A 16918-nucleotide genomic window follows, 5' to 3' on the forward strand; every position below is an offset into this window, starting at 1 on the left:
TCTCTCCTCTAAATATGTTCCAATTTGCTTATATAATCCAAACTGGGGGGCTGAGAACTGAGCATAACCAGACAGAGTGGCACTGGGAAGGTATTTTAAAGAAGAGGATTTTCATGCTCAAACCGTAATGTGTCAAGCCCCCCATTCTAAGAAGTAACAGATGACAGGATCCTAGCATACAGAAACTTATTTTCTGTCAGTCAAGAAATACATATAACTTGGCTTAACTGTGTTAGTTTAAGACTAGGATAGATCAGTAGATAAATGGAGAACAGAATACTCTCTTAGGATGGTAGTTTGTGGTTGTGTACTAAAGAGAAGGCCCTGGGGTACTGTATTAGTCTGGTAGGGCGACCATAACAAAATACCACAGACAAGGTGATTTAAATAACAGAAATGTATTCTCTCACGGTTCAGGAGGCCAAAAGTCCAAAATCAAGTTGTTGCCAATTTAGTTTTTCCTGAAGTCTCCTTTCTCGTCTTGTCCTCAAATGACCCTGGTATCTCTTGCTCTTCGTATAAGGGCACCAGTCCCATTGGAGTAGAGCCCCATTTTGATGGCCTCCTCCAGCCTTAATTATCTTTTTAATGTCTCTATTTCCAAATACAGTTATATTAGAGGTTGGGATTTCAACATACGAATTTGGTAGGGGAGGCACAATTTAGTCCATAACAGGTGAGAACTTCCAGCATTTGGGAGAGGAATATTTAAAGGGTATAGTGAAGACAAATGATTTTGTGCAGCAGAGAGAGCCATATTTCTTTAGTGCAACATAAAGGGGGACAATATATGAAGCTGTCTTAAACCAAGTCTGAGTGAAACATAGTATATATTATTAACTACTTGGAATTTTAGTCTACCCTTTAAACTACAAAAAAGCTCAACATGAAAAACTGGAAAAGTCCTCAGTTTTAGATTTCACCTTTATCTAGGCAATGGGGAAAATCAACAAGATAATGTCAGAGCCAAAGATAGATCCACAGAATACAAACTTAGATTCTCTCAGCCAAACTGTATTGTGTCTAATTCTGGCACCTTTCTTTTTAACAAGTAGCTTGAGTTTGAACACATTTAAATTTGACAAACTGTCATACAAAGAGAACCTGAAGCAAGTAGGAATGGTTAGCCTGTAGGAAATATATAGAGGAGAAATTATGTTTGCCTTCAGATATTGGAAAATTTGCTCTATGGAAGAGCAATCAGTCTTGTTCTGTGCAGTCTAGAGGGTAGAACTTAAGATCATTTGGTGGGAGCCACAAGGAAATTGCCAAGAAGACTGTTTTAATAATTATGTTATCCATCAAATTAATGTTTTGCATTATAAAAATGGAACTTCGAACAGCCACTTGGAGAAAAAAGTACACTGGGGGACATCAAACACTGATTAGACATTCGAAATATATAATCTTCAAAGTTTCTTTCAACTCTGAAATCTAACATTGTACATTAAAGAAAGCCTTCTTAGTTTAATTCAATATCTATGGAAGATATTTAAACAGATTTATTGAGATAGTAAGTTCGGACAGAGATGATATTATTCAGTAATTTTTCTGCTCATAATTGAAAATCCAAAGCTTGTAATCAAAATTATTTATAATTGGGGCACCTGGGTAGCTTGGTTGGTTAAGCATCTGACTCTCGATTTCAGCTCAGGTTGTGATCTTGGGGTCATGGGATCTGGCCACTCATTGGGCTCTGCGCTCAGCAGGGAGTCTACTTGAGATTCTCTCTCCCTCTCCCTCTGTCCTTAACCCCGCTTGCACTCTCTCTCACTCTCTCTCTCAGATAAATAAATCTTTAAAAAATAAATGTAAAACTACTTGTATCAAAACTATTATTATTCCCAAACCCCAAAGTTGTTCTTGAAGCTTAATAAAATATTAAAAGAATACCATTTTAATTTTCCCTCAAGTATGGAAAGTAAGACTTAAAGCATGTGTACTTAGTGTTCAAAGACTCAGTATTCTCATTTAAAATTTTTCAATAATCCAGGATACTTTTTAGTGGTCAACAAGTAATAAATATGTTTTGAGTTATTATTATTTTTTTAAGTAGCCTCCATGTTCAGTGTGGAGCCCAGTGCAGGGCTTGAACTTACAACCCTGAGATCAAGACCCAAGCTGATACCAAGAGTCAAACGCTTAACCAACTGAGCTATCCAGTTGCTCCTGTTTTGAATTATTAAACTTGTTTCTTTAACTAAAACAAAGCAGTTTATCAAAAGTAATGAAGGCCACAGTTTTATGGCTGAGTTGAAGAATGAAAGAAGGCAATATGAGAAATTGCTCTTCCTCCTCCCTTAGTCACTTAAACCAAAATATTGTTATAGTATAATGAGGAAGAGGACCAAGATCTGCCAGGGCAAGGCAGGAGAGAGGAGTAGAGCTGGTTTAAAAAGATACCATCCAGGCCTCTACCTCAGAATGTCCTTGAATAGATGATTTGCAAACATCAGTGCAATTGAATCATTATTCATGAGGAACCATTGCCACTGAATATATTCTGACTGGCAAATATCCCAGGAAAACAAATTTTGTTCCCTCCAAGTTATCCTTAAACCCAGAGTTGGGAAAATGGAGATATGGGTTAGGTCAATGCTACTTTTTTTTTTTTTTTACATTCCCAAATTTATTGTGCTGTTTTTGTTTTGTTTTGTTTTGTTTTTTAAGTAGCTGACAAAATGTATCTCATCAAACCATGAAATGGATTAGGGAATGTTGAAATAGCTTCCACTCAATTTATTCAAGCTCTTACTGAATGTATTCTAAAATACAACTCATCTTTCTATGTAACTTACTAAAGAACAAGTATCAGGAGTTTAGTGATAGCCATTACTGAACCTACTCTACTGACATTTAAAAATGTTTTCATTGCTCTTTAGGTAAGAACCGGGAAGAGAATGCTCCCCAAAATAGACTATATTATTGATTTTTATAATACTTAGAAATATTAGCTCATAGACTATTAAATATTCAATATTCTCATAAGGTTATAAAACAACATATACTAATACTTAAATTATTGTATTGACAATATTGTGGGACAAATAGTTATTAGTAGAAGTTTAACATGTCATTTCTTTACACAAATAGCATTTTTCAAGAATACTAATACTTTTACATTAAAAAGGCATATTGTAGTCATTTCCAAATAATAGGAGAAATAGATTAGAGAAATAATTTTGTCATGGGAAAAAAAAGCCCCACATTTCTCCAATATAAGCTGTATACACATGTTCAGTTATACACATGTAACCTTCAAATTTCATGTTGATTCATTATCTTGAAACTAGCATAACCACACAAATAGGAGTCAGTTTTTGTAATTTCTTGGGCTTTAAAAAAATGGTTGACTCATTAGGCAAAATAAAGTTTCCTTTGTCCCGTTATTAGAACCTAGGATGGGATAATTGGGGGGTGATGGGCATTAAGGAGGGCATGTAATGTGATGAGCACTGGGTGTTACAAGCAACTGATGAATTACTGAACTCTACATCTGAAACTAATGATGTACTGTATGTTGGCTAATTGAATTTAAATTTAAAAAAAGAACTAGCTTAACCACATAAATAGGAGTCAGGCTTTGTAATTTCTTGGCCTTTAAAAAAATGGTTGACTTATTAGGCAAAATAGTTTTTCTTATCCCCTGTTATTAGAACCTAAAGATTTTTTTTAAGATTTTATTTATTTATTTGAGAGACAGTGAGCAAGAGAGCAGGAGCAGAGGCAGAGGCAGAGGGAGAGGGAGAAGCAGACTCCCCACTGAGCCCCAGGGAGCCTGACGTGGGGCTCATTCCCAGGACTTGGGATCATAACCTGAACCAAAGACAGACACCCAACTGCCTGAGCCACCCAGGTGCCCTAGAACCTAAAGAATTTTCGTATACATTTGTAATACTCAGTGGAAAATATGAAGAAAGCAAAAGGTAAAATTATTTCATAGACCCCTGATTGATCAATATCTATAAAAAGCAGATAATATATATCATTATGAAAATATAATATGAATATGAACACATCTATATGAATATAAGAATGGTCTAATCAAATTAATAGATTTCAGTGGAATGCATGGAAGTTGTTATAATAGGACAATAAACATTTAAGTGAATGTGTAATAAATCAGAGTTGCCTCAAGGCAGAGAGTGAAAATAACCATTGTTTTCCATGGCAATTTACTGGGGGAGGATTTCTGTTTGGAGATCAGTGAGAGACAAAATAAAACATGTAAGTAATGAGATGAAGATTTTTTGTATATTAGTATGTTTAAACAGCCTGAGTTATAAACAATAAATGAAGATATACCTTAAAGCAATGCACTTTAAGTTTCAAAATCTATCTCAAGTTGCTTAATAGGATTGCATTTAATTCATGTTATTTTAAAACCATTCAATAGAAAATGAAAATCTATTAACTTCTGTTTGGTCAACTACAAATTGCATTATTCCTATTGATTAAAGCAAAAATTACATGGCGTAGTTTTTTTCCATATGTTTATTTCAATTATTCTATTATTTTACTGGTACACGTAGGAATCACAGCACTTTACCTCTAAAGAAAGAACAAGGCCAAATGAATGAGTTATCATCCAGGTTCATTGTTGGGATAGAAAAGTATATTTTAATCAACCAGGGAATTATGATGTCAGATTTTCCTACAAACTTTAGCACTGGCATATTGTAATCATTTCCAGCTACTTTTTGCTAGGAAAACCCAACACATAGGTGAGAAAATTACAAAGTAAATCATTTCACTGCAGTGTTGTTATGAAAGATAGCAAATTCAAAATGATTTCCTATCCAACTATTAAATTTATAATAATGATATTATTATTCAATACCTATTTTAGTATTCTATTCTCTATATTATTCTAATAATAATGGTATTTAATTATCTAATTGTTATATCCAGCTATATAATAATTATTCTAGTTATTATAACCACAATAATAATTATTATGACCACACTAATACTGGTATTGAAAATATATTCTATAGAAAACTTTCACATATGTTTATATCAATTGATCCTCACAGCAGCCTTTCATGCAAGGAAGGAAAACTATTCTCACCTTTTTATAGATGACAAAACTAATGCACAAGAGTCTATATGACCTGGCCACAGTCATCCACCCAATGAGGCAATATTATGCTCATTATAACACTTGGCCCCATATTTACAAGTAATTACATCTATTTCAAACAATGGAAGTATTGGTTACATTTTTATTACCAAATCTTTCGCTCAAGAATTGATACTTAAGCTGATATGGGTATATCTGACTGAGTCACTTTCTTTGTTTCTCTTGATTCACATTCCTCTTCTAAAGATGTCCACAGTAAGTTTATGGATTGTACTACCTGATCAATTTTATTCTCCTAGAATTCTTTTATCAGAAAGATTATGAATGCTATTTTCACTACTAGTAATATCAAGCCTAGCATTCTTATTCTTATCCAGTCTTACTGTCCTTAAAACAGATTATTTGCTCATTAACTCTTTTCTTTCCGCTTTTTATACTGCTTCCTAATCCCTTCACTTATGTCTATTTTTGCATTGTTTTCTCTAATTTTGAGTTCTTTGCACTCAAATAAGTTTCCAAAGTTTTATCAGTCCTCGTTATGTATTTTATATCCTTTCTTCTAATGTTTTCAATAAGCCTCGATGCTGTCCCATGTTTCTGGATTTCCCCCAGGTATGATTTAATCACTTTTCCACTTCCATTTTATACGCTCAAAAATAGTATTCCTGCTCTCAGTTTTTGTCAGTCATCAATCCAAAGTAATTTGCTTTTTCTTTAGGTGTTTTATGTCACAAACCACTTCCCAATTACCAAATCAAATGGATACTTTTCAGACTTTGTCTTTCGGCAACTCTCAGCTAAATCTGCTTGTCTGTACTTTTTGTTTCTGGATTTTTTTTTTTTTTTAGCTCAGCCTTCTCTAGGAGATTTGTCTATGTTATAATATTTATGAATAATGTGTTTATCCCTCTTGCTTTATTATATTGCACTTTATAAATATATAATTCACACATAGAGTGTACTGTTGATAGATATTTGCAATGGGTATAGTTGAAGCTATTACAGTGTTTCTATAAACATTCAGGAACACGCCTTTAATGAGCATTTGCACACGACACAATTCTGATGGGTGCGTGGAATTGCTGGGTCATGGAGTATGTCTGCATTCAGTAAATAAGGCAGAATACTGTATTTTAGTATATATGAATGTTAGTAAACACTGCAGAATAGTTTCCCAAAGTGTTTCAAAATAACTTATGCTGCTACCAGCAAGGTCTGGGAGTTCTACTTATCCTACATCTTTGCCAACTACTGGTGGTGTTAGTCTTTTTCATTTTAGTATTCTTGTGTGATACAGTGTCACAGTTTTATTTGTACGTTTCCAATGATTAGTGAAGTGGTTAAACTTTGTATATGTTTATTGTCCACTTGAAAAATCTCTTTTGTGAAGTGCTTATTTAACTCTTTGCCTGTTTTTAAAACTTGCATGATCTTTTTTTCTTGCAGATTTGTAGCATTTATTTAGGTATTGTTTTCATCCTACATCATGTTAAATGCCTTCCCTCTGTGCCTTATCTTTTCACCCTTCTACTGGTAATTATTGATAAACAATTCTTAATAATACTAAATAATAATAAATCTTAATTTTAATATAGTGTAACTTATCATTAATGCTTCTGGTATGGTTAGTGCTTCTTTTGTCCCAAGGAATCTTTCCCTACTCATAGCTCATAAATATATTGTCCTCTGTTATCGCCCAAAAGCCTGCTGCTTAACTTTCACATTTAGATCCACAGTCCTTCTGGAATTAATTTTTGTGTACGGTGTAAAATAGAGATCAAGATTTATTTATATTTTTCATATGGATTTCGAATGACCTAGCAACTTTTATTCTAACAACCATCTTTCCATTCATGTGCTGGAGTCACCAGTGCCATAAAGCAGTAAAAATATATGTGTGAGCTTGAGTCTGCACTTACTATTCTGTTCCATTTGTGGGCTTGTCTGTCCTTGTGCCAATTTCACGCTATCTTAATTACTGTCCCTTCACAACGGGTCCTGCTATCAGAAGTATAAACTCCATCTGTGTCCTTGGACACAATGTTTGTGGATATTTGCATTTCCATTAAATTTCAGAGTCATTTGCCACTTAAAATAACAACAATACTGCTGGTATTTTTATTTAGATTCATTTGTGTCTCTACAAATCAATTATATGATTATTATTATTTTTTACTTCACATTTCTTTCATTACTTGGGATTTTGAAAGGAGCTAATTACCAGGTACCAGGAATCCCTAGTTTAGATGTTACATGGTCTTTTTAGTCATGTGCACAAAATAGGTTTTTTTTCCCAGGTGTAGAATGATGAGAGAGAATTTTTCTAGGGTGCTTTCCATTCTGTCACTTCAATGAGTTTATAACATTGCTTAGGAACAGCAGTCTTATGTATGCATGATTTTATATGTGTTTAATACTCCTTCCATGTCTTCCTGCTTTCTGTGGTGTATAACAAATAGTGACTAAACAGTGTCTCAAGAGGGCAATATAAAATCCAAACCAGTCTTCCAGTGGGATTTAAAATTCCTAAACTGCCATCAACTATCATCAATTCTTTTGCCATTTCAGTTTTTATTTTTATCTCCTATAAATATTTGGCTATCTTAATAATATTTAAAATGATTATGCATATTAATGGCTATGCAAATTTCTCACACATTTATTCAATTTAAATATACTGAAGTTTGTACTGGGTGGAGAGAGAAGATATTAGGGAAAGAGCTACTGCTTTAGCAAAACCAATGAGTAACCAGTGAAATAAATTACAGTAGATCCATACAATGAAATATTATGAGAAGTTTGAAATTTCAAACAGGGCAGGATTTTTCTGTCAAAGATTCCTTAGGCTATAGCCATTTCAATGGGATTAGCCAAAGTAGAATCTTAGTAGAGTCTGAGAAGCTGATCTCACATCCATCTCTTGAGGATATGGGCCCTGATAAATTCATACCAAATCAGAAGGCCTGTTTTCCCACAACTAAATACATATCTAGCCCCTACCAAACTCATACTATGGTAAGCTTTCAGGGGTTGGAGGTAGGCTGGATAGAAATACAGCCTTCTTTGTTCTTGGACAAACAAATCTCCAATGGGTGGACAGTAAAATGAAATCTCCTGACTGACCAAAATGACTTTCATAATGTCTCTTCTTGTTTAAGAACCTACATTCTCCTACTGCATGAAACAATTTATTTTAAATTTTACAAGTTGCTTTCTTGCATCATCTCATCCTATGTTGGATATTTTTTAATAAGCTGAAAATACTGTAGAGTTTCTCATAGAAATTTTCATTAAGGGAATAATCAAGCCTCCCCATGTGCCTTAAGTTGCCAATTCTCCGCTAACAATACTCAACTTGAGAAGCTGCAATAAAGGCAAATCTGTACTCAGAGCTCTCAGAATCTTCATATAAAGATCACAACTAATTGATGAAATATACCTTAAGTCCTATTTTTTCAGCTATCAAGTTGGCAGAAAACTGTACAAAGCTTGATACTGCCTAATGTTAATACAAAGCACAGCAAAACATGCAAAATCCTATAACATTAAAGATCTTTAGAATGCAAAAAATTAAAATTAAAAAATTAAAAAAACTCTTTAGAGTATAATTGACAGCATCTTTCAAAATTGAAAATGTACTTTCACTTTGACCTATCAAGTCCACTTGTAGAAATTTATTTTACATATAATCATAAAAGTGTATACAATAACAAAGTTATGCACCATTGCTTATAATAACAAATAACTGGAAGCAACCTAACAATCCATCAATGAGTAACCAGTGAAATAAATTACAGTAGATCCATACAATGAAATATTATGAAATCATTAAAAAAGAATGAGGTAGATTTCTGTTCTGGTATGAAAAGATAATCTCGGATGAGGAAGGAGAATCTCTATAAAGCCAGGCAGCTTTTCAGCTATGTGGTTAACTACTACCTAAGCTAAAAAAGTTTAAAATGAACAACTTACAATTTCTTTTTCTTAGACACTTTGTTATGGGAATATTGTGCAGTATTTATGAGATCATGACAGGAGTAAAATAAAACCTACTCTTCCTGGAAATCACAAATTCAAATCTTGTCACCATGACTGCCCTAGATCGTTACCCAACTCTATCTGACTTTTAATGTACTTTATTGTAATTAATCCAGGCAAAAATACAGAGTGACAGTGAGTGGGAAGTGTTATATAGCCAAATCCCAAGGCTACAAATTATAAAAGACACTAAATTCTGCCTCGAGCAGTAGTCTGCAGTAGAAGGTGTCCTGCTCAAAATCCAGAAATGAACAATGCCAGAGTCCAGCTCCAGCCGGGGTGGGTCTCTCATAGGAAAGGACGGCATCGGCGAATGAGGAGACACAGACACAGGATCAGGTTGCAAGAATCTCCTCCTGACAGCCTTGGAGGAACTTTATTTATATGTTAGGATTTTTTTGTTTTTCCATACTTTCGTAACATGTGATTATGTTTTTTCACAATTGATTGAGATAATCTTAGATCATTTTTTTTATTACAGACATAGCCTTCTTTTATTTTTCCTTTGTAATGATTAACATGACCTTTATTGATTTCCGCTTATTGACTTTCGCTAAAACTAAAAAACAATACGCAAAGAGAAAGGTGCTAGACAGAGCGTGACCGTCTTGCTATTTTGCTCTATAGCGCAGGAAATATAGTGAACTGTGGAACAGCCTGAGCTGTTCCTTTCTTAGAATCTTGCCGCTTCTGAGGCGCCTGGGGGGCCTCGTGGAATTAGTTTCATTATGATTGCTTAGATAGGCGTAACTAAGATGAGTAGTCACTTTATCATGAAACCCCAGAAATATTCCCACAACTATAAAGATTGCCATAAACAAAATGAAAGAGAATAGCAGGAACCAGCTGTGGAGTCTCCTGTTTTCAGGATCGTCCCCCATACTTGGACCTTGTCAAACAGCATGAGTAGCTTGGTTCATGCCAGAACAACTTGTTATTCTGTTAATTATGGATGATTATAAGATCAAAACCTTTATGAACTTATTTTTGAAGCAACTGTATTAAGACTAGAAGACTGGATTATTTCTGGTTTGGGAGCTACACATAAGATATAGCTCAAAACGGTTTCTGCCATTTCTTCTAGCTTTAAAATGCTGGGATGATTATTCCTCCTCAAGTTTCAGTGGCATAGGTGGAGGTAGATGGAGACTAGACATTTGCAAAGAAAAAAAAAAGCAATAAAGTAATAAAGTCTATTATTTCTTCTATGATTAAACTTAAGTTAAGGAGACAGTGTCTTTATTACTATATGTCTTCCATTATGCCTAGCTCAGTGAGCAGCTTTTCAATAAATCATTGGCTGATTGCCTATGAATCCCCTGCTGATCTTAGCATTTAATTCTCCATCTCTCTAGGCCTAGTACAATCTCATATTAGACAAGCTCTAGAGGGTAGAAAAACAGTGTAGTATATTGTGGGCATTTACATTTATATGTTTTATTTAAAAATATTCAAGAAACATCATAATTACAGCAAAAATCGAAAGGAAAAAATCAGTAGATATTCTACTTTCTTACAAATCAACTTTTTATGTCTTTGTACCATTCCAGTCTTATTATATGTGCATCTACAATTTTGCATAGCCATAATCACAGACTGTATATGTTTTATTCTTCATGAAATGCAACTTAATTTGAAATATTTGAATGTTGTATCACTGCCTGATCCAAAATATCTAACCAGAAAATAAGTTAACAAATGCAATTAATACAGTAAATTTAAAAATAAATTAAATTGACAGATTATATTAAAATGTAAAATAATAAATTAATAAATAAGCATTGAAGTGAATAAAAAAACACAGTAGTTTTATTTAAGTTTTTATTTAATTCCAGTTAGTTAACACAGTATAATATTAGTTTCAGGTATATAATTTAGTGATTCAACACATACATACAACATCCAGGTGATGATGCCAAGCTCATCACAAGGACATTCCTTAATCCCCATCCTTAGTTAATCCATCCCCCGATCCTCCTCCCCTCTGGTACCCATTATTTTGTTCTCTATAGTTAAGAGTGTAAAAACACAGTGTTTCTAAAGTTTAAATAAGGGTTGTCTGGCTGGCTCAGCCAGTACAGCATGTGACTCTTGATCTTGGGATTGTGAGGTTGAGCCTCACAATTGGGTGAGGAGCCTACTTAAAGCTTATATAATATACAATAGAAAATTCTGGATTTCCCTTCTACAAATAATAAACCCCTTCAAAAAGAGATTTTAATTATACATAAGCATGTTTCATTTGGAGTAAAGGTAGGTCATGGACAAAGAGAGAAATTGGTTCAAAAAATGGGCTGAACTATAAGGCTGAGTGTGTTGAACTAAAGGGAAAATGAGTAAAACTAAAGTCCCTTCCACCTTTAGAATTTTGCTTGTTACCATCAAGCAAGATGGCATAAAACACCAAATGAATTGTGCCAGATCTCAAATTACTCAAAATTTCATCTACTGTACCTCAACAGAAAAAAGACCATATATACCAAGCTAACATCACACTCAGTTGTGAAAGGTTGATAGTTTTCCCTTTAAAACCAGGAACAAGATAAGGGTGTCCCATCTCACCACTTTTATTCAACATAGTACTAGAAGTCCTTGCCAAAGCAATGAAGCAATAATAATAATAACAACAACAACAATAATAATGAAAGTCATCAGAATTGGAAAGGAAGAAGTAAAATTCTATTTATAGATTATTTTATATATAGAAAACCCTAAAATCCTAGACTCCACCAAAAAAACTGTTAGCTCTTATCAAAAAATTCAATAAAGTTGCAGAATACAAAATTACCATATAAAATCTATACACTAGTAAATTTGTTTCTACACGCTAACAACAAATTATTGAAAAAAAAATCCTCATTTACAATAGTATCAAAAACAATAAAATATTTAAGAATACATTTAATAAAGGAGGTAAAAGATCTCTACACTAAAAACAATAAGGCTTTGATGAAAGACACTGAAGAAGACACAAATAAATGGAAAGGTACCCTGTGTCTATAGACTGGAAGAATTAATATTGTTAAAATGTCTATGCTAGAGGAGGAGCAAGATGGTGAAGGAGTAGGAGACCTAAGTTTTGTCTGGTCCCAGAATTCAGCTAGAGAGGTATCAAACCATTCTGAACACCTATGAACTCAACAGGAGATCAAAGAAAAGAATAGCAGCAACTCTCTGAACGGAAAAGTGACCACTTTCTGGAAGGTAGGACATGTGAAGAAGTGAATCCGAGGCGATATTCGGGAAGATAGATGGCGGGGGAGGGGGCCTCTGTCAGCAGCTACCGGCAAGTGATAGAGCCGCGGAGCACAAAATCGGAACTTTTAGAAGTCGGCTCCACTGAGGGAAGTTGCTCCAGTGGCCAAGAGCGGGGTGGAACCCTCGCTAGGACAGTGTGGTCTCAGGACCCTCAGGGTCACAGAAAGACTGGGGGTGCCTGAGTGCGGCAGAGCTCCCAGGTATCGGAGCAGGGAAGCTGGCTACAGAGAGGGAGCCGAGGAGTGGGCTCTCAGCTTGGGGTTGCCATAAACCGTGATCTGCGGCACAGTCAGGCCACTACTCTTCCGGCAGGGACACAACAAGCAACAAATCCGGGGAGACTCCCCTTCCTCCCCAGGGAGGAGCGGTGTGGGAGCGCACCGCAGGGATCTGCTGGGTTTGGAGACTCCACACAGGGTCATGTGCCAGAGATAGAAATGCTCGGTCACAGGCCAGGTGAGCATGGAGTGAGGCCGGAGGCCAGGGAGACGGGAGTGACTGACTGCTTTTCTCTGGGGGCTCACTGAGGAGTGGGGCCCCGAGTTCTCGGTTCCTCCAGGGCAGAGATAGGGAGGCCGCCATTTTCACTCTTGTCCTCCAAAGCTGTACGGAAAGCTTGCAGGGAACAAAAGCCCCCAGGAGCAAACCCAAGCAGATTACTTAGCCCACACCCAGCAAGGGCGGGGCAATTCCACCTCCGGCAAAGACATTTGGGAACCACTGCAACAGGCCCCTCCCCCAGAAAATCAGCAAGAACAGCCAGCCAAGACCAAGTTTACCAATCAATGAGAACGGCAGAACTCCAGCGCTAGGGGAATACTGCACATAGAATTCATGGCTTTTTTCCCATGATTCTTCAGTCTTTCAAAGTTAAATTTTTTAATTTTATTTTTTTCTTTTTCTATTTTTTTTGAATTTTTTTCCCTTTTTCAACCAACATCTTACCAATCACTTTTTTAAAAATCTTTATTTTTCATTTGTAGAGTCATATTCTATCCCTTCATTGTAGTTAACCTTATTTTTGGTACATATATAAGTTGTTCTCTCTTTAAAATTTTCAGATACTGTTGCTTCTAACAGACCAAAATATACCCTAAATCTCTAGTGTATGGCTTTGTTCTAGTCTCCTGCCTGATCACATTCTCTCCCATTTTTTTTTTTAATTTCTCTTCTTTCTTTTTTCAACCAACTTATCAATTCCTTTTAAAAATCATTTATAATTTTCATCTTTATATTCATATTCTATCTCTTCATCGTATTTACCCTTATTTTTATACATATGTAAGTTTTTCTCTCTTTAAAATTTTGGGAGGCAGTTTCTTCTAACAGACCTAAATACGCCCAAAATCTAGTGTGTGGCACTGATCCATTCACCAGCGTGATCACAGGTGATCATATTCTCTTTTTTTTCTTTTTTCTTTCTTTTCCTTTCTTTTCCCCCAGTTTCAGGTCTCTTCTGATTTATTTAGTGTATATTTTTATGGGGTCGTTGTTACCCTGTTAGCATTTTGTTCTTTCATTCATCTGTTCTCCTCTGGACAAAATGACAAGATGGAAAAACTCACCTCAAAAAAAAAAAAATAATAATAATAAGATGCAGTACCGACTGCCAGGGACCTAATCAATATGGACATTAGTAAGATGTCGGAACTAGAGTTCAGAATGATGATTTTAAAGATACTAGCTGGGCTTGAAAAAAGCATGGAAGTTATTAGAGAAACCCTTTCTGGAGAAAGAAAAGAACTAAAATCTAACCAAGTTCAAATCAAAAAGGCAATTAATGAGGTGCAATCAAAAATGGAGGCTCTAATTGCTAGGATAAATGAGGCAGAAGAGAGAATTAGTGATATAGAAGACCAAATGATGGAGAATAAAGAAGCTGAGAAAAAGAGAGATAAACAACTACTGGATCATGAGGGAGAATTCGAGAGATAAGTGATACCATAAAGCAAAAAAAAAAAAAAAAAAAAAAAAAAATTAGAATAATTGGGACCCCAGAAGAAGTAAGAGAGAGAGGACCAGAAAGTATATTGGAGCAAATTATAGCAGAGAACTTCCCTAATTTGGGGAAGGAAACAGGCATCAAAATCCAGGAGGCACAGACAACCCCCCTCAAAAATCAATAAAAATAGGTCAACACCCTGACATCTAATAGTAAAACTTACAAGTCTCAGAGACAAATAGAAAATCCTGAAAGCAGCTCGGGACAAGAGGTCTGTAAACTACAATGCTAGAAACATTAGACTGGCAACAGACCTATCCACAGAGACCTGGCAGGCCAGAAAGGACTGGCATGATATATTTAGAGCACTAAACGAGAAAAATATGCAGCCAAGAATACTATATCCAGCTAGGCTGTCATTGAAAATAGAAGGAGAGATAAAAAGGTTCCAGGACAAACAAAAATTAAAAGGTTTGCAAACACGAGACCAGACCTACAAGAAATATTGAAAGGGGTCTTCTAAGCAAAGAGAGAGCCTAAAAGCAACACAGACCAGAAAGGACCACAGACAATATACAGTAACAGTCACCTTATAGGCAATACAATGGCACTAAATTCATATCTTTCAATAGTTACCCTGGATGTAAATGGGCTAAATGCCCCAATCAAAAGACACAGGGTATCCGATTGGATAAAAAAATAAGACCCATCAATATGCTGTCTTCAAGAGACTCACTTTAGACCCAAAGACACCTCCAGATAGAAAGTGAGGGGGTGGAAAACCATTTACCACACGAATGGACATCAAAAGAAAGCTGGGGTGGCAATCCTTATATCAGACAAATTAGATTTTAAACCAAAGACTATAATAAGAGATGAGGAAGGACACTATGTCATACTTAAAGGGTCTATCCAACAAGAAGATCTAACAGTTTTAAAATATCTATGCCCCTAACATGGGAGCAGCCAATTATATAAGCCAATTAATAACAAAATCAAAGAAACGCATCAACAATAATACAATAATAGTAGGGGACTTTAACACCCCCCCTCACTGAAATGGACAGATCATCTAAGCAAAAGATCAACAAGGAAATAAAGACTTTAAATGACACAATGGACCAAATGGACTTCACAGATATATTCAGAACATTCCATCCCAAAGCAACAGAATACACATTCTTCTCTTGTGCCCATGGAACATTCTCTGGAATAGATCACATCCTGAGTCACAAATCAGGTCTCAACCAGTACCAATGGAGTGGGATCATTCCCTGCATATTTTCAGACCACAATGCTTTGAAACTAGAACTCAATCACAAGAGGAAAGTAGGAAAGAACTAAAATACATGGAGGCTAAAGAGCATCCTATTAAAGAATGAATGGGTCAACCAGGAAATTAAAGAAGAATTTAAAAAATTCACGGAAACCAATGAAAATGAAAACACCCAACTGTTCAAAATTTTGGGGATGCAGCAAAGGCAGTCCTAAGAGGAAAGTATATAGGAATACAAGCCTTTCTCAAGAAACAAGAAAGGTCTCAAATATACAACCTAACCCTACACCTAAAGGAGCTGGAGAAAGAACCACAAATAAAGCCTAAACCCAGCAGGAGAAGAGAAATAATAAAGGTCAGAGCAGAAATCAATGAAATAGAAACCAAAAGAACAGTAGAACAGATCAACGAAACTAGGAGCTGGTTCTTTGAAAGAATTAATAAGACTATAAACCCCTGGCCAGAATTATCAAAAAAGAGAAAGAGAAATGACCCAAAAAAATAAAATCATGAATGAATGAGAAGAGATCACAACCAACACCAAAGAAATACAAACAATTATAAGAACATATTATGAGCAACTATATGCCAGCAAATTAGATAATGTGGAAGAAATGGATGCATTCCCAGAAATGTATAAACCACCAAACTGAACCAGGAAGAAAAGGAAAACCTGAACAGACCCATAACCACTAAGGAAATTGAAGCAGTAACCAAAAATCTCCCAACAAGCAAAAGCCCAGGGCCAGATGGCTTCCCAGGGGAATTCTACCAAACATTTAAAGAAGAATTAATACCTATTCTTCTAAAACTGTTCCAAAAAACGGAAATAGAAGGAAAACTTCCAAACTCATTTTATGAGGCCACCATTACCTTGATCCCAAAATCAAAGACCCCATCAAAAAAGAGAATTACAGACCAATATCCTTGATGAACATGAATGCAAAAATTCTCACCAAAGTACTAGCCAATAGGATCCAATAGTACATTAAAAGGATTATTCACCAGGCGCCTGGGTGGCTCAGTCGTTAAGCGTCTGCCTTCAGCTCAGGTCATGATCCCAGGGTCCCAGGATCGAGTCCCACATCGGGCTCCCTGCTCGGCGGGAGGCCTGCTTCTCCCTCTCCCACTCCCCCTGCTTGTGTTCCTGCTCTCGCTGTCTCTCTCTCTGTCAAATAAATAAAATCTTTAAAAATAAAATAAAATAAAATAAAAGGATTATTCACCATGACCAAGTGGGATTTATTCCTGGGCTGCAAGGTTGGTTCAACATCTGCAAATCAATCAATGTGATACCATACGTTAATAAAAGAAAGAACAA

Source organism: Phoca vitulina, unplaced genomic scaffold (assembly GCF_004348235.1).
Source record: "Phoca vitulina isolate PV1807 unplaced genomic scaffold, GSC_HSeal_1.0 scaffold16, whole genome shotgun sequence".
NCBI classification, from domain to species: Eukaryota; Metazoa; Chordata; class Mammalia; order Carnivora; family Phocidae; genus Phoca; species Phoca vitulina.